The sequence below is a fragment of the Mustelus asterias genome, chromosome 4 (assembly GCF_964213995.1).
Source record: "Mustelus asterias chromosome 4, sMusAst1.hap1.1, whole genome shotgun sequence".
Lineage (NCBI taxonomy): Eukaryota > Metazoa > Chordata > Chondrichthyes > Carcharhiniformes > Triakidae > Mustelus > Mustelus asterias.
Genome location: NC_135804.1, coordinates 148,568,083 through 148,587,287, shown reverse-complemented (window position 1 = coordinate 148,587,287; position 19,205 = coordinate 148,568,083). Strand labels below are relative to the sequence as shown.

General features: G+C 43.7%; 1 protein-coding gene across 2 annotated transcripts in view; it reads right to left on the bottom strand.

The window, feature by feature from the left end:
* The window catches only part of LOC144493066 (serine/threonine-protein kinase PAK 3), a 240,624-nt gene extending 224,730 nt beyond the window's left edge, over positions 1–15,894 (bottom strand). The window contains exon 1 of one of the 2 annotated variants that reach the window (XM_078211928.1): positions 15,777–15,894. The gene's annotated coding sequence lies outside the window, so the exon portion shown is untranslated. The remainder of the gene's footprint in view (positions 1–15,776) is intronic. The other variant, XM_078211929.1, reaches the window with a different exon arrangement.
* Positions 15,895–19,205: the final 3,311 nt, after the last annotated feature.

Genomic DNA, 19,205 nt, shown 5'->3' with positions numbered 1-19,205 from the left:
TACATTTTAATAATATGTCTCAGTGCAAGCCTAGGCTTCTATGTCTGCTGCTAGAGATGTAATTATATTTAAAATCCACGCTTTGCGAATGAGCTAAAGCAAGGAAGGTAACCCTGTCACCAGCATTTGTGCTAAAGTATTTCCTACCACTGGTGGGTGTGGGGAAGAAAACGTTTATGTGCTTGTACTATTTTAAAGACTCCTCTCCCCATTAACTTTAATGAATGCATGAATGTATTTACAGAGTCATTAAAAGTAATACACTGAGGAACACACTGGCCAGAGCAACAAAATGTCAGGGGCTTAGAAACTGTAAATCACCACACAGATTGCTAAAATGCACGATTCTTCTCCAGTCCCTACCCACAATTTTTCATTCTCATTCAAAAAATTGGGTAAGATCTAATGGGAGTGAGTGTCAGCATTCTTGCATAATAGTACAAATATTCTGCGATTCACATAGTCTAGGCCAAGGTATTTAAAGTCGATTTGTATTGCAATCTAAATGTTTATACCTCGTATGGCATCCACAGAACAACTAATACCAAATGAGCAGGTGAAAATACAACGTCAGTGCAACTGTCATCAGAACACCCATAAATTTTTAATTATTCAATCCTTGGGGCGGCATGGTGGCACATGGTTAGCTCTGCTCCCGGGTTCGATTCCTGGCTTGGATCACTGTCTGTGTGCTCCAGTTTCCTCCCACAGTCCGAAAGACGTGCTGGTTGGGTGCATTGGCCGTGCTAAATTCTCCCTCAGTGTATCCAAACAGGCGCCGGAGTGTGGCAACTAAGGGATTTTCACAGTAACTTCATTGCAGTGTTAATGTAAGCCTACTTGTGACACTAATAAATAAACTTTAAAACTTAAACTTTAAACTAAACAAAACCTTTTCAATTTGTGCAACAATCTTCGAGAAATTGTTTAGAAAAAAATACATTCCCCTAAAATACACTCAAGGGTATTGCAGCAAAGCAAAGTAATAAATGCATTAGACCTCAGAATCTTGCATCCTTGTTAAAAGTGATCAAAACTTACAAACTGTCCACAAAATAAGTGAGCTAAAATCCCTTTGTTTGGGGCACAGGACATGATAAATGATTCAGTGTGATGATGGTCATTTACCCGATCCCAGTTTGTGAGCTATTGCTGGGAACTGATGACTGCTACAATTGCCTCAAAATGACACTTCATTGTTTAAGGGACTTTGATACGGTCTGACTCTGTGGTATAGGACAACATAATTGCAAACATTTTCATTGACTGAGCTTTTAATAATTGGTTTAAACAGCACTTGAGGAGTGACGCATAGAGGACATGGAAGAGAGAGAAGTTTTAAACTGACCCGAATTACTACCCTCTCCGCCCCCACAGGGACAAAGTAAACACGGTTTTCAAATCACAAAGAAGTGCAATGAATGAAGTGGGCTCATCTATTTGCTCTAACTTCAATCTGCACACTGAATATCATTGCTCCACCATCAGACAGTAACAACATTGAAAATTAGCCAGTGCCCACTGTGAACTGTGTGCTGCTGAAATGTTGGAACATCCACATTTCTTGTTACAAGATTGACGTTTCCAACTCAATGTTCTTGCAAAACAATTAAGATTTTAGATGTGCCAAATTACATCTTCACAGAAATTTTCATTTTCTCGCCCCCCCCCCCCCCCCCCCCGCCCTTCTGCTTCTTCCATTCTTCCCATGGTCTAATTTGGCATCTCATAAGCACTTGATTAACTTGCTTTCTCTTCTCCTTTTAGCCTTGGTTGTATCCTGCACTACAGATATTGTCCCTTTACCTAATTATTGCAGTCCATTACACTGATACTGAATGGCTATCTTATCTCTGGGCACAAGAATCTGATCTTTGTTTTTCATTGATACTGAGAACAAAGACCATAGACTTCATCGGATCCAAATTTATTTAACGATTTGAGCATCAAACCTATCAGTAGGCTTCAGACAAGAAATCTTTGTGAGCCAATGATAATTTAGTGTCAGGCAAATGTCACGCTCAATCACTGGCATACTCAATTTGTGTAATATTAAATACATTATACTTCAATGCAAAAATTGCTTGATAGTACAAATACTTCTTTGATGCAGTGCTTTGATATACACTTCTGTGGGCATAGGTCTAAGAGACTGTCACCAAGATAAGTGTAAATGAGCAAGCCAGCACCTAACTGCACCCTGCAGCACCCTGACAAACTCTGCTCAGCACCAGCACAGCTTATACACATCCCAGAACATTAAAGTGCTGGTCCTCTTGTTTCAAGCATCATTATCTCCTTGAGGCATCTATGGAGAGCAAATAGCTCATCCTTTGTATATCAGAAAGAATTGAAGGAATACAAGTTGAGGATGTGGTCCCCTTGACAACCACCAGCAATGCCATGCCACTTAAAGTACAAATTATCTGCCAGTCTTTCTGAAACAAAAGGCAACGCTCCATAACCACCCCCTAGCAATTTCAAGCCTTACCCCTCCCTTAATGAATAATTATATCAGCGATAGCTGCCACAATCATGATCACATGTACATTATTTGATCTCCCTCCCAGCCCTTCCCCCTTTCCCTTCCCTCATTAACTCCAGGGCATGATCAACACCAGGAGAGAAATGTGTATCAATCCAAACTCCAAACATCACCGGATACTACTGCATATTAGCCCATGATGTAATCCATTATCTCTGATAGCAATTTCTGGGCTATAATTCCCAAAGGATTCTGAATGTAAAATATTGTAATAAAGTTTACAACAACCAAATAAAGGGAGCAAAGAACTAGACTACAATGGCAGCAGTAAATTCAAATCTACATATTCAGAGTAGGTTTTATGACAGGATTAATAATATATTATATATAAAATACACATACAAGCGCACACACACACATGCGCACACACACGCATGCACACACGCATGCACACACATGCGCGCGCACACACACACACACAAGCGTGCACACACACATTTTTGCATGCACACACACACATACGTGCACACGCACGCACACACAATATCAATACATACTCTAAGACCATAAGATGGAGAAGCAGAAACAGGTCATTCAGCCCATCGAGTCTGCTCCGCCACTCAATGAGATCATGATTCATCTGAAGTGATAATCCTCAACTCCACTTTCCCGCCTTGTCCCCATAACCCATGATTCCCTTACTGAGTAAAAATCTGCCTATCTCAGCCTTGAACATACTTAACGGCTGAACCTCTGCGGTACAAAATTCCACAGATTCACTGCCCCACTGAGAGAAGAAATTCCTCCTCATCTCTGTCTTAAATGGATGACCCATTACTCTGAGATTATGCATTCTGGTTTCTCCCACAAGGGAAACAACCCCTCAGCATCTGCCCTGTCAAGCCCCCTGAGAATCCTATATCTCTCAATAAAGTCATCTCTCATTCTTCTAAACTCCAATCAGTATAAGCCCAATCTACTCAACCTCTTCTCATAAGAAAATTCCTCCATACACAGGATCAAGCTAGTAAACCTTCTTTGGACTGCCTCCAATGTCAATATATCTTTCCTTAGATAAGGGGACAAAACTATTCACAGTATTCGAGGTGTGGTCTAACTGGTGCTGAACCGGTTTATATTGCATCAACTTTTAGTGATTGGTTTTAAATACAATGAGTGTTCAGAAAGTAAGTTGCATTAACGAACCCATATTGATATTATCCAGTCAAAGTGATTCAGATTTCAGGTGCCGACTATCCCTCTTCCAAATTAAGTATTGTTTCTGATGCTCAAACAATAGATTCAAAAATATTCTGGTTCTGAAAATGTCAGCAAGTCATGTCATGAGAAGCTTTTCTTATTGAACATGTCTTTAGAAAGCCTCTCGTACAAAACATGGGCCATCAACACCTCTACTTTCTCAGAAGACTAAGGAAATTTGGCATATCAGCTACAACTCTCACCAACTTTTATAGATGCACCTTGGAAAGCATTCTTTCTGGTTGTATCACAGCTTGGTATGGCTCCTGCTCTGCCCAAGGCCACAAGAAACTACAAAAGGTTGTGAATGTAGCCCAATCCATCACCCAAACTAACCTCCCATCCATTGACTCTGTCTAAACTTCCCACTGCCTCTGCAAAGCAGCCAGCATAATTAAGGACCCCATGCACCCCAGACATTCTCTCTTCCACCTTCTTCCGTCGGGGAAAAGATACAAAAGTCTGAGGTTATATACCAACCGACTCAAGAACAGTTTCTTCCCTGCTGCCATCAGAATTTTGAATGGACCTACCTTGCATTATGTTGATCTTTCTCTACACCCTAGCTATAACTGTAACATTATGCTCTGCACTCTCTCGTTTCCTTCTCTATGAACGGTGTGCTTTGTATAGTGTACTGTATGTATATGTCTGTATAGTGTGCACAAAACAATACTTTTCATTGTATACTAATACATGTGACAATAATAAATCAAACCAAAAATCAAAATCAAAGTTCAAAGCAATCCAGGAAGCCATGATATACTGCCACATTCCTGAATGGTACATGGGCCCTTCACTCTGTATGAGATTGATGGAGAAACACCATTAGCCGTGATATATTTTGGTGGAGAAAGAAGAGAAGGTTGAAAATTGAGGTAGCCTACTATTTTCTCCACAGTAAGGTGACATTCCTCAATTTTGTATTAATTACATTTGACTTGTAAACCAAAATCTATTAAAAATAACAGAACCTGAATTAATGTGGTCATGAATGTAAAATTATCATGCGTTAACCAACTTTTTGTCATCAGCCCTTATGGGTGAGAATTTGCTCAGGCGAGACCGGAAATTCTCACCCGAGGTCAATGGAGATTTCCCTTGTCAGATCCTCGGCCGTGTCCATTCCGTGGCGGGAGAGGTGGTAGAGTTCCGGCCAATATCTCCTTATATGGAGTTATATTTTGCTTTCCAATGACATTGTGAAGTACCTTGGGACTTTTTTTTAACCTGAAAGGTGCTATATAAATACAAGTTGTTGTTATACGAATATATTTATGAGACATAATTACCTGTGGGAATAATCCACAAAACCTATTTAAACCAGGAGACTGCGTCAGTGTTCTTGAAATCAAGGTGAACATTTTGAAGTCCACCAGCTAAAATTCCCAACGATAATATGTTAACAGCTGTGTGTACACTTAATCCAGAGGCAAAAAGCTAGCAGCCTCAAGAAGAGGTCTGTATCCCAACTCAACTACCATGCCCTCGAGGCCTTGGCTTCAGGACTCTGGGAACAGAGGCATGTATTCTGCCCAAGGGAAGGCCCCAGATAGCACACCAAACCTCACCTCATGCATCCATTAGCACAGAACACATATTCTCTCTTGAACACTTGCACATCACCACCAGCCCATCTGTCATGTTGCTCACACGCCACCCTTTGGTCCTTCAGGGGAGGGCTCACCTCTTTGCACAGTCAGATTGTGAAGGGCACAGAAAATGTGTGACCATGTGGGAGACCTTCTCTGGTGTGGAATGCAGAGAGCCCCCTCAGCGGTCCAGGCATCAAAAGCCCATCTTCAGAATTCCTATAGACTGCTCTATGAGGGAGCGTGTGAAGCAGCGTTGTACCTCTCCTCAGTGCAAGTCTAATGGCTTGAATGCACTGGAATCATCAGCTACTTTTTAAGTGGGTAGCTCTTATCACCCAGCAATGAACCATCCTTGCTGATCTTCTGAATTTTGTGGTGGTGGACATTCCCACTCCCCCATCAGCTGCAAGCCCCATGTATACCTCAACCCACACCATCTGGAGTCTACAGGCATCCACTTCCAGTAAAGTTTAAATTGAAGTTCATTTATTAGTGTCACAATTAGGCTTGCATTAACACTGCAATGAAGTTACTGTGAAAATCCCCTAGTCGCCACACTCCGGCGCCTGTTCGGGTACACTGAGGGAGAATTTAGCATGGCCAATCCAACTAACCAGCATGTCTTTTGGACTGTGGGAGGAAACCAGAGCACGCGGAGGAAACCCATGCAGACATGGGGAGAATGTGCAGACTCCACACAGACAGTGACCCAAGACATGAATTGAACCCGGGTCCCTGCTGCTATGAGGCAGCAGTGCTAAACAATGTGGTATCCTTTTGACCCCCTTGTTTGTGAACTTTCCATGCAGCCTTGTCGGGGTCCAGCCTCCCTCCCCCCTCGGTCTTCCCTCTGCCCTCCATTGTTTGTCACCCTCATCCACCTTTTGCACCTCTATTTGCAATCAGGATGGGAGAATTCTGATATTTATGTCCTCTTCGCAACTTGTTATCCTATTAGCCTTTGTCTCATCGACTTCAGGAAGCGTATTGGAGAACATGCCCCTGTCTACATCAATGGGGACAAAGTAGAAATGGTCAAGAGCTTCAAGTTTTTAGGTATTCAGATCATCAACAACCTGTCCTCGTCCCTCCATGCAGACACTATAGTTAAGAAAGCCCACCAATGCCTCTACTTTCTTAGGAGACTAAGGAAATTTGGCATGTCCGCTACAACTCTCACCAACTTTTACAGATGCACCATAGAAAGCATTCTTTCTGGTTGTATCACAGCTTGGTATGGCTCCTGCTCTGCCCAAGACCGTAATAAACTACAAAAGGTCATGAACGAAGCCCTGTCCATCATGCAAACCAGCCTCTCATCCATTGAGACTGTCTACACTTCCCACTGCCTCAGAAAAGCAGCCAGCATAATCAAGGACCCTACACACCATGGACATACTCTCTTTCACCTTCTTCCATTGGGAAAAAGATACAAAAGTCTCAACTAACTCAAGAACAGCTTCTTCCCTGCTGCCATCAGACTTTTGAATGGACTTACCTCACATTAAGTTGATCTTTCTCTACACCCTAGCTATGACTGTAACACTACATTCTGCTTTCTCTCGTTTCCTTCTCTATGAACGGTATGTTTTGTCTGCTTAGCATGTAAGAAACAATACTTTTCACTATGTACTAATACATTTGACAATGATAAATCAAATCAAATCATCAACAAACATAGATACAATACACTCAGTGGCTATTTCCAATTCATTAATAAAAATTGTAAATAGTTGATGGAGCAGCACTGATCCCTGCGGCACTCCACTCGTTAAGTTTGGTAACCTGGAAACAACTCATTCACTCTGACTCTCTGCTTCTTGTTAGCTAATCAACCCTCTATCCAAGTTAATATCTTACCCCCAAAACCATGAGCTCATCCTGTGTAGTAATCTTTTATATGGCACATTACTGAATGCCTTTTGGAAATCAAATTTGCATATTAAATCCCATCAAGTTTAAATTTATAGATTAGGGTTTATAATATGTTGCATATAGATCTTAAATACAGAGGTCAAATTCTGTAAATTAATTGGCAAAATACATTAATGTTAACAGCAAATACTTTAAATAAGCTTAATTTCAAAGTGCTCTATATATTATTTGAATTTCAGAAAGTACAAAACAACATCTGTACAATCAGCAAGATCTACTATCATGTGCTGTAGAGGGGAGCTTATTTTTTTTCTTTTAAGTCATAGGTTTTCACATGGGGATCTGAAGTTTCACCAGACCTTTGTTCACATTTGACCAAGCACACTATGACTGTAACGCTACATTCTGCACCCTCTCCTTCCCTTCTCTATGAACGGTATGCTTTGTCTGTATAGCGCGCAAGAAACAATACTTTTTACTGTGTACTAATACATGTGACAATAATAAATCAAATCAAATGGAATGCTACATTTGTTGATTTACTGGTACATTATTTCTGTTGCAGTAGAAGACAATTATTTTCAAATTTCCTGCAATGATTGCACCATTCTTCTTTCATTAGCTGACTCGGTCTTTCACAAGTTAGGAAGGGGGTTCCTGGGAGTGTGCTAATATTTGCAGCTGGATAACCCTTATACAAACCATCCCCTCTCTCCTACCGCACCCCCACCCCACCCCCACTATTTTCAGTCATCTCTACTTTACAAAACATATGCCTGTGGTATTAATACACTCCTCAAGTTCCTCATTGGTTCATTGTGAAAAAAAAAACAAATGAATTTAAACGACAACAGGTTTATTTGGTAGCACAAACTTTTGGAGTGCTGCATCAAGTGACTCACCTGATGAAGGAGCAGTGCTCCGAAAGGTTAGAACAAAGAACATAGAACATTGAAAAAATACAGCACAAATAGGCCCTTCAGTCCACAAGTTGCACCGGTCATGTCCCTACCTACCTAGGCTTATATATAGGCTTACCTATAACCCTCAATCCTATTAAGTCTCATGTACTCATCCAAAAGCCTCTTAAAAGACCCTATTGAGTTTGCCTCCACCACCACTGACGGCAGCCGATTCCACTCATCCACCACCCTTTGAGTGAAAAACTTACCCGTGACATCTCCTCTGTACCTACTCCCCAGCACCTTAAACCTGTGCCCTCTCGTAGCAGCCATTTCAGCCCTGGGAAAAAGCCTCCGAGAATCCACCCGATCTATACCTCTCAACATCTTGTACACCTCTATCAGGTCACCTCTCACCCTTCATCTCTCCAAGGAGAAAAGACCGAGCTCCCTCAGCCTATCCTCATAAGGCATGCCAACCAATCCAGGCAACATCCTTGTAAATCTCCTCTGCACCCTTTCAATCATTTCCACATCCCTCCTGTAATGAGGCGACCAGAACTGAGCACAGTACTCCAAGTGGGGTCTGACGAGGGTCTTATAAAGCTGCACCATTATCTCCCGACTCCTAAACTCAATCCCTCGATTGATGAAGGCCAGCACACCATACGCCTTCTTAACCACCTCCTCCACCTGCGATGCCGATTTAAGAGTCCTATGGTCCCGGACCCCAAGGTCCTTCTGATCCTCTACACTGCTAAGAGTCTTACCCTTGATATTATACTCCTTGAGGTAGGGAGGGCTATAAACAAGCAGATAAGGGATGCGTGTAAAAATGGAACGGCAATAATCATGGGGGACTTCAACATGCACATTGACTGGCAGACTCAAGTCGGTAAGGGTGGAATGGAGGAAGAGTTCTTAGAATGCTGTCGGGATACTTTCCTTGAACAGCAGGTTACGGAACCGACGAGGGAACGAGCTATTTTGGATCTGGTATTGTGTAACGAGGTAGGTAGAATTAAGGATCTTATTGTGAAGGACCCTCTTGGGTCTAGTGACCACAATATGGTCGAATTTCTGATTCAGATGGAAGAGGAGAAAGTTTGGTCCCAAACCAGTGTCCTCTGTTTGAACAGAGGGAAATATGATAGGATGAGGGATGAATTGGCTAAGGTAGACTGGGAGAGCAGGCTGGCAGGTAGGATAGCTGAGGAACAGTGGAGGATTTTTAAGGAGATCCTTTTCAGTTCTCAGCAAAAATATATTCCAGCAAAAAACAAGGATTGTAAGAAAAGGGAGAACCAGCCGTGGATAACGAAGGAAATAAAGGAGAGTATTAAAATAAAAACAGCTGCGTACAGAGTGGCCAAAAATAGTGGAGAAACAAGTGATTGGGAAAAATTTAAGAAACAACAAAGAGAGACTAAGAAAGCGATAAAGAAAGGAAGGATAGACTATGAAGCTAGGCTAGCAATTAATATAAAAAATGATAGTAAAAGTTTTTATAAATATATAAAAAGGAATAGAGTGACTAGAGTGAATGTTGGACCCTTGGAGGACGAGAGGGGGGAGTTAATAGTGGGAAATGAGGATATGGCTGAGTCTTTAAATAAGTTTTTTGTGTCGGTCTTCACGGTGGAGGACACAAATAGTTTGCCAAATATTAACGATAGAGGGTTGGCAGCAGGAGAAATACTTAATACAATTAATGTTACCAGAGAGGCAGTGCTGGGTAGACTAATGGGACTGAAGGTGGACAAGTCCCCGGGTCCGGATGGAATGCATCCCAGGGTATTGAAAGAAATGTCAGAGGTAATAGTGGATGCGTTAGTGATTATTTATCAAAACTCGTTGCATTCTGGGGTAGTGCCGGTTGATTGGAAAACGGCTAATGTTACGCCGCTGTTTAAAAAAGGAAGGAGACAAAAGGCGGGTAACTATAGGCCGGTCAGCTTAACGTCTGTAGTAGGGAAAATGCTGGAATCCATTATTAAAGAGGAGATAGCAGGGCATCTGGATAGAAATGGTTCGATCAATCAGATGCAGCATGGATTCATGAGGGGAAAGTCGTGCTTGACGAACATGTTGGATTTTTATGAAGATGTGACTAGGGCGGTTGATGGAGGAGAACCGGTGGATGCAGTGTTTTTGGATTTCCAAAAGGCGTTTGATAAGGTGCCCCATAAAAGGCTGCTGAAGAAGATTAGGGCACACGGAGTTGGGGGTAGTGTGTTAAAGTGGATTGGGGACTGGCTATCCGACAGGAAGCAAAGAGTCGGAATAAATGGGTGTTTTTCCGGTTGGAGGAAGGTAACTAGTGGCGTGCCGCAGGGATCGGTACTCGGGCCGCAACTGTTTACCATTTATATAGATGATCTGGAGGAGGGGACGGAGTGTAGGGTAACGAAGTTTGCAGACGACACAAAGATAAGTGGAAAAGTGAATCGTGTGGAGGACGGAGAAGATCTGCAGAGAGATTTGGACAGGCTGAGTGAGTGGGCGAGGATATGGCAAATGGAGTATAACGTTGAGAAATGCGAGGTTATACACTTTGGAGGAAATAATAACAAATGGGATTACTATCGCAATGGAAACAAATTAAAATATGCTACCGTGAAAAGGGACCTGGGGGTCCTTGTGCATGAGACGCAAAAGCCCAGTCTGCAGGTACAACAGGTGATCAAGAAGGCAATTGGGATGTTGGCCTATATTGCGAAGGGGATAGAATATAAAAGCATGGATGTCTTGATGCACCTGTACAGGGCATTGGTGAGGCCGCAGCTGGAATACTGTGTGCAGTATTGGTCCCCTTATATGAGGAAGGATATATTGGCATTGGAGGGAGTGCAGAGAAGGTTCACCAGGTTGATACCGGAGATGAGGGGTTTGGATTATGAGGAGAGGCTGAGGAGATTGGGTTTGTACTCGTTGGAGTTTAGAAGGATGAGGGGGGATCTTATGGAGACTTATAAGATAATGCGGGGGCTGGATAGGGTGGAGGCGGAGAGATTCTTTCCACTTAGTAAGGAAGTTAAAACTAGAGGACACAGCCTCAAAATAAAGCGGGGTCGGTTTAAGACAGAGTTGAGGAGGAACTTCTTCTCCCAGAGGGTGGTGAATCTCTGGAATTCTCTGCCCACTGAGGTGGTGGAGGCTACCTCGCTGAATATGTTTAAAGCGCGGATGGATGGATTCCTGATCGGTAAGGGAATTAAGGGTTATGGGGATCAGGCGGGTAAGTGGTACTGATCCACGTCAGATCAGCCATGATCTTATTGAATGGCGGGGCAGGCTCGAGGGGCTAGATGGCCTACTCCTGCTCCTATTTCTTATGTTCTTATGTTCATCCCATTTGACCTGCCAAAATGGACCACTACACATTTATCCGGGTTGAAGTCCATCTGCCACTTCTCCGCCCGGTCTTGCATCCTATCTATGTCACGCTGCAGCTTCTGACATTCCTCCAACCTATCCACAACACCACCAACCTTCGTGTCGTTGGCAAACTTACCAACCCATCCCTCCACTTCCTCATCCAGGTCATTTATGAAAATGACAGGCAGCAAGGGTCCCAGAACAGATCCCTGGGGCACTCCACTGGTGACCGACCTCCATTCAGAAAAAGACCCGTCTACAACCACTCTCTGCCTTCTGCAGGCAAGCCAGTTCTGAATCCACAAGGCAACAGCCCCTTGGATCCCATGCCCTCTCACTTTCTCGAGAGGTCTTGCATGGGGGACCTTATCGAACGCCTTGCTGAAGTTCATGTAAACCACATCTACCGCTTTTCCTTCGTCAATGTGTTTAGTCACATTTTCAAAGAACTCCACCAGGCTCGTAAGGCATGATTTGCCTTTGACAAAGCTTGTGCTACCAAATAAACCTGTTGGACTTTAACCTGGTGTTGTGAGACTTCTTACTGTGTTTACGCCAGTCCAACGCCAGCATCTCCACATCATGAATTTAAACGGGACTTCATCATCTACATTGCAAACACAGACCTTTTTCATACAGCCAATGTTAATGACCTAGAACTCGCTTTCAACAAGGATGGTGGAAGCGGAGATGATGAATGATTTCCAACAAAAAATGGACGGGCTCTTGAGGGAAATAAACTTGCAGGGTTATGGGATAGAGCAGGAAAATGACTCTCCAAATAGCAGGCATGGATTGAATGGCCCTTACTGTGCCATAATGACTCTGTGACGGGCGAGGGCGGCACGGTAGCACAGTGGTTAGCACTGCTGCTTCACAGCTCCAGGGTCCCGGGTTCGATTCCCAGCTCAGGTCACTGTCTGTGTGGAGTTTGCACATTCTCCTCGTGTCTGCGTGGGTTTCCTCCGGGTGCTCCGGTTTCCTCCCACAGTCCAAAGATGTGCGGGTTAGGTTGATTGGCCAGGTTAAAAAAAAATTGCCCCTTAGAGTCCTGGGATGCGTAGGTTAGAGGGATAAGCGGGTAAAATATGTGGGGATAGGGCCTGGGTGGGATTGTGGTCGGTGCAGACTCGATGGGCCAAATGGCCTCCTTCTGCACTGTAGGGTTTCTATGATTTCTATGTGACAATGACTTATATTATATGTACAATTAATGTAATAAAATATTCTAAGGTCCTTCAAAGAGGCATGAGGAAAAAATAGATGCTGAGTCAAAGATGACGTTAGGACTGGATAACTTATTCCTCTAGGGCTTGGGAGGAATACTCTGTCGGAAAGCTGCTGTAGACTTGATGGGCCCAATGGCCTCCTTCTGCACTGTAGGGATTCTATGATTCTAAGCAATGAGCTTTAAGAAGCCTGATAAAGAAGGAGACTTCAGCTGGAGATGCAGAGTCAGTCACAAATGATGGGAAAGGGGGATGCAAAACAAGACAAAATCCTAGGAACGGAGATCTCAATGGAAAGGATTTTCATTTCTTGGAGAGACTTAGAGAGAAAGGGCAGCGGAGTTTTGAATGAACTGAAGTTTATGGAAAGTGGGAGGCTGTTTTGATGCACTTTGGAATAGTCCAGAGATAACAAAGTCATGGGATGACGATTGTAACAACATTTGGACTGAGATGAGATGGACAATGTTGTGAAGGTGGCAGTGGATGGGTCTGTGTGATGGAGACAATAAACATCGAAGGCTCAGTTAAGTCAAAAGTGGGAACACCACTGAGGTGGTGAATAATGTAAATCACCTAGAGACAGCGGTCAGTTAGGAGGTTGGAATTAGTTGTCAGCGTGTAGAAGTTGTGCTGAAAACTGAGACAATGGTTTCAGTTACCAATGTTAAGATGGAGGAAATTGCAGCTTATCCAAGACTTGATACTGAACAAAGCGTTCAATGCCAGTTCTGACAAACAGCCAAAGGACTCAGTAGATTAGCTCTGCTTTCTCTCCTTACAGATGCTGCCAGACCTGCTGAACTTTTCCAGCATCCTCTGTTCTTGTGTTGATATTGACAGTGGGGGAAGTGCTGGACAGATAGATCAGGTATTATCAGTGATCATGTGGAACAGAATCCATGGCACCAATAAACAGCATATCAATGAGAAAGAGGTTGTGGCCAGAACTGGATCCTTGTGGGACTCGGTGGGTGACCGTGCTGTGGTTGGGAAGAGAATAAACATGTAGAGATGTTCCTGCCACCAGGAATGAAGCTAAGAATACCCTGAGCTCAACAACGAAGGAGAGGGGCTGCTGGACAATGGTGTGGTCAGCCATGTTGAAGGTCTGCAGGTAGACAAGGAGATACAATGCACAATGGCTGCATTCATGGGGAATGTGCTTTGTCCTTTTGGTCAGGAAGTATTTAGATGTGTACTTATGATGCCAAGGTATACAAGGCTATGGGCCAAGGGCTGGAAAATGGAAATGTAATAGGTGGTTGTTATTGACCAGCGCAGACATAATGGGCAAAGGGCCTTTTCTGTGCTTTAGACCTATGTGATTCTCTGAGTTTAGTTCAGTGACGGGGGAACAAACTGGATTGCTGAGAAGATTCACTCTGAGAATAGCTGGGCAGATGTTTATGGATATGGAAGGTAACAAATACATTCAAGGCCTTTGGCAGGGAAAGGGAGGTTGCAGATGGCATGGTCATTCGCAAGGATGGAAGGTGTTCTTATTTTAGGAGGGGGTCGATGATGCCAGTTTTTAAAGGGAGTCTGAGAAGGGAAAACCAGTGTTAGCATGGGGACCAAGAACAGAGGTTGGATGCTGTATCATTTAGTGAGAATGGGCTAAAGAGAAGGAATGGTGCACCGCATGGGCAAGATAAGGTTAGAGAGGAGAATAATACTGTCATGCACAAACATTAAACATCCCCAGTTCTCTCTGAGTATCTGCCACCAGGGTTTTAATCACCCTTAATATCTGTCTCTCTCGCCACAGATGCTGCCTGATCTACTCAGTGAGCCTTTGCAGCATTTTCTGTTTTTATTTTGGATTTCCAATATCTGCAGTATTTTTTAAGCTTAGAGAGGAGATGGTCAGAAATCATAGAATCCCTACAGTGCAGAAGCAGGCTATTCAGCCCATCGAGTCTGTACCATCTCTCTCCGAGAAAGCATCTTATCTAGACCCTATCCCCATATGTTTACCCCATTAATTTCCCCAACCTACACATCTTGGGACACTAAGGGTCAATTTAGCATGGCCAATCCATCTAATCTGCACATCTTTGGAGTGTGGGAGAAAACCAGAGCACCCGGAGCAAACCCACGCAGACACGGGGAGAACGTGCAAACTCCACACAGTGACCCAGGGCCGGAATCGAACCCGGGTCCCTGGCGCTGTGAGGCAGCAGTGCTAACCACTGTGCCACTGGGCAATTGGAAGTGGAGGGTCTGGTTTGGCATGGGGGAGACCATTGCGAAACGGTCCTGTTACAGCAGGAATACATAGAATCTTAAGAACGTACCACTCTATTACCTTTAACCGAGGGCAATTTAGTGGCATTGTCAAACTCATCTGTCTCTGATTATGCCCAAACTGACGGAAAAGAGGTTGAAAACTTAGTGCATCTCAGAGAGTAAATTGCTTTGTGCAAAAAGCCTCACCTGGGAAATTATCACATTTCCCACATAGAAAATTACAATTCACCTCTTTTGAAAGTTGACAAGAAAAAAAAACAACTTTCTGAAAATATTAAGGGGCGTTTAAAACCCTGGTCACAGATACTCAGAGAGAGCTGGGGGTGTTTAACGTTTGTGTGTGTGTTGACAGTGTTATTCTCCAGCACACAACAGCAGGTGTAATCCAAAACAGCTCGGCTGGCAAGCTGGAAGAGGAGATTCCCTCCCTCCCTGCTCTGTAACCAATCCTTACTGCCTGCAGCACTCCCCCACCTTCTGCAATCACACTGACAGCTCAGAGAAAAGACAAGACCGAGGAAGCCTTTTTTTTGCTTAAAAAAAAAGAACACCGAAGCTTTCAAAACACTGAGCACGATTGCAACAACAAACAATGCTTCTGAGCTGCAACCCCCCCCCCCCCCCTCCCCGGTAAGGACAAGCAGATTGCCAGCCTGTGCGCTGGATCTGTCCAAGCCCAGGCTCTTTACATTGAGCTTGCCTGGCTGTGTGAGTGTGTGAGTCCTGCACTGACTATCCCGGCAGCAATTCCCTTTTAAAGAGGGTGGGGGTGAGGATTTATTTGTTTTAAATGAAATACCTCTGGGATCCCCTTCACCGGTTACCGGCTAGCTCTCCCTCTGCATCTCTGCTGTCCTCCCAATCGCTCTTATAGTCTTTGCTCTTTTTTTATATTGTTCCTGCTGCTTGCCGCACTCGGCGGAAGTGAAACCTCCAAATATGTGTCAGCCCTATCAAATTTACTCACACTTTCCCAGCCAGTTTCCTCGTTCTCATATGGCGAAATAAACCCATTCACAGTTAACCGCTATGTCCATAACCCCCTTCATTTCGTACACACAGTAATTCCTGTGCAGACAGATATTTGCTCTGAATACGAGTGCCAGAGAAAAGGCATCCCTTGAATGATGGCATCTTGAGCCTATTGCTCGTCCTGTATTTTTCACTGTCTTGCCCACCACCCAAACCCAGACCCATGGCAATTTCCTGAAGAACATCACCCCCCCCCAGCTTCTCTCTCAAGTGGCCACCCTTCATTTGTGAGCAGTGAATGGCATTCAGCTATTCAACTGTGGAAGGATATCACAGAGAACCTGAACTTGCCAATATTCACACAAGTGGGTGGAGGGGTCACTGGACAGTTAAGGGGGGTGGGATTGGAGGTAGGGGCAGCACGGTTTGATTTTCCTCTTCCTTTCTCAAGGGCGCAAGGCTAAATTTCCCCGACCCAAGTGCAGATCAGCAAACTCAGCCCAGTGTGGGTATCAAGCTGATATGAGATGCCTATTTGGAAAAGAAGGCTCTGAGGTATGGTGCGTTTGCATTGTGAGGACATCCTCCTAATTTCTAACTAACCCCTCCAAGAGTCTCTGGTGCACTTGCCATGTACGAGCTTCAGTTGTACAATCATAGAATCCCTACAGTGTAAAACGAGGCCATTCAGTCAATTGAGCCTGCACCAACAACAATCCCAGCCAGACCCTATCTCCATAACCCCACGTATTTACCCTGCTAATCCTCCTGACACTAAGGAGCAATTGAAGCATAGCCAATCAACCTAATCTGCACATCTTTGGAGTGTGGGAGGAAACCGGAGGAAACCCACGCAGACACGGGGAGAATGTGCAAACTCCACACAGACAGTGACCCAAGCCGGGAATCGAACCAGGTCCCAGGAGCTGTGAGGCAGCAATGCTAACCACTGTGCCACCGTGCCACCCACAAAATCCACTCAAGTTCCACTCAGTAAAACCCTTTGTGGTTAAAAGCTGAACTCCAGCCCTGTGACACATACATATTAAACACATCTATAGACACTTAAACTGACAATTACAGATTTAGCAGTCAAGCACCGATCTAATGTAAATTTCCTGGAGCTATATTGGACACTCCTGCATTCAGCCCCTCCACTGAAGGTGGGGTGTGTGCTGGTCGGAAAGGAGCAGGATGTGGTAGCATGATTCCAAGGCCAAGAGAGACATAGTTCTCCAACATGGCACTGGGAAGTCTTGGGGGAGATGGCACAGGAGACAGGGAAAGTTCTGTGGACAAAAGTCATACAAACTCAGCAGCTCTGGCAGCACCTGCAGGGAGGGCAACAGAGCTAATATTTGGAGTTCAATATGGCTTCTTCAGAGCTAAAGAGCAGGAGAAATGTGATGGATTTTGTATTTTATTCTGTTTAAGAGGGGATGGAGCAGGTGGAGCAAAATAGAATGTCGGGGGGGAGGTAAGGGCTTGGAGAGATTTGACAAAGATGTCACAGGCACAAGGGAGTGTGAATGGTAGTGTTAAAGACTAAAGTAGGTGCTGATAGTGATATAAAGACAAGATAGCAGAATGTGTTAAAAGCAGAAAAATGTCAGCGTTCTGTGGAAGTAAAACTTATGAAGGGGTGACAAATGGCCCGGTTGGGGCGGGTGGCATTGGACAAATAAATTAGGTTTTGCCCCAACCCCCAACCGGCCTCCCCCTCAATACACTATTGTATAATCCACAGAACTCACAGATTCATGAGAAGCATCACAGACACAATCTTTCCTATCTGTACACTCATTGACAGTAATTATTCTTTCACTTCCAGGATAATTAGTTCATAACAGACAGTTTCAGGAGCTGACCAGAGACAAACAACATCTTGTCAGTTATAGAGGGGTATATAATTAAAGTTTAGGTTGAGTATAATTTGGTTGTATGAGCCTAATTACTTGGTTCCAAATTGACCCTCTAGAACCATAAACTCTAAAATGCTTTAGTTCAAACACAACTTGACCGTACGGAAAGAAATAGCAAATAATATCAAAGTTTATTTAAAAAGGAATACTTGTCAAACACAGGAACAACTTTCACAACTTCAATTGGGCGCTTACCCCAGGTCAAAACGTGAAATCATAGAATCCCTTGAGGACAGAGAGAAACCATTCGGCCCATCAAGCCTGCACCGACGGCCCTATCCCTGTAACCCCACATATTTACCCTACTAATCTCGCTGACATTCAAGGGCAATTTACCATGGCCAATCAACCTAACTCACACATCTTTGGACTGTGGGAGGAAACCAGATCACCCAGAAGAAACCCACGCAGACACGGGGAGAATATGCAAATTCCATACAGACAGTCATCCAAGGCTGGAATTGAACCTGGGTCCCTGGCGCTATGAGGCAGCAGTGCTAACCACTGTGCCACTGTCCCGCCAGGCTTTCCTTAGGTTCCTAAACCAATAGTGATTTCCTGAAACCCTGCTCCAGAGAGTACTCAGTCCCTCCACGACTGCAGTCCAATTTGCAAGCAATAAAATGGTTTTTGAAACTCACTTTTAACTCTTGAATTAGCATTAGCTTGAATAAAGCCAATAGGCCATTTGTTGTAACAGGGTTAATTTTATTGGATTTATCCATTTACGTATATTGTTCTGTGGAGTGAAATAATGAAACGGTTCATGACCTCTCTTTTATCTGAATTTGGACAAATCTTCATTCATTCTCCTCACGCCTGTCTCAGACAATGAAGGATGAATGAAGCCCATGTTCCATTAAGTATTTGAATGCTCTCTGTTCCCATCGACAATCCTTATGGCGGCCAATTAATATTTTAAACTTCAAACATTAGAATATTACCCAGCCTTAATAACTACTTGATGAATTACTTATTCTTCAGTTATACATTGAAGCTCACTACTTATTTAATCATCAGCTTCTGCCTACTTATTAATTATACAGTAATTCTTGAGTAATACATGTGAGTGATTATAAAGTACAGAATACAAAATGGCTTCTTTAGCCCAGTGCTACTACAAAATGGCATCTCAGCCTTGTTAACTTACTGCAGAGAATATAGTGTAAAAATAAGTCCATTAAAATGGTTGAGTTAGACTATAATCTATTGTTCTTGTTTGCTTACAGTCCGCCTGACACCACTCCCTCTGAAGGGTGCTGGCTGTGAACAGGCTGGGAGTGGAAGCTGTTTTGGTTCAAGATCTAATAGTGGGGTGGGGTGGGGGTGGGGTG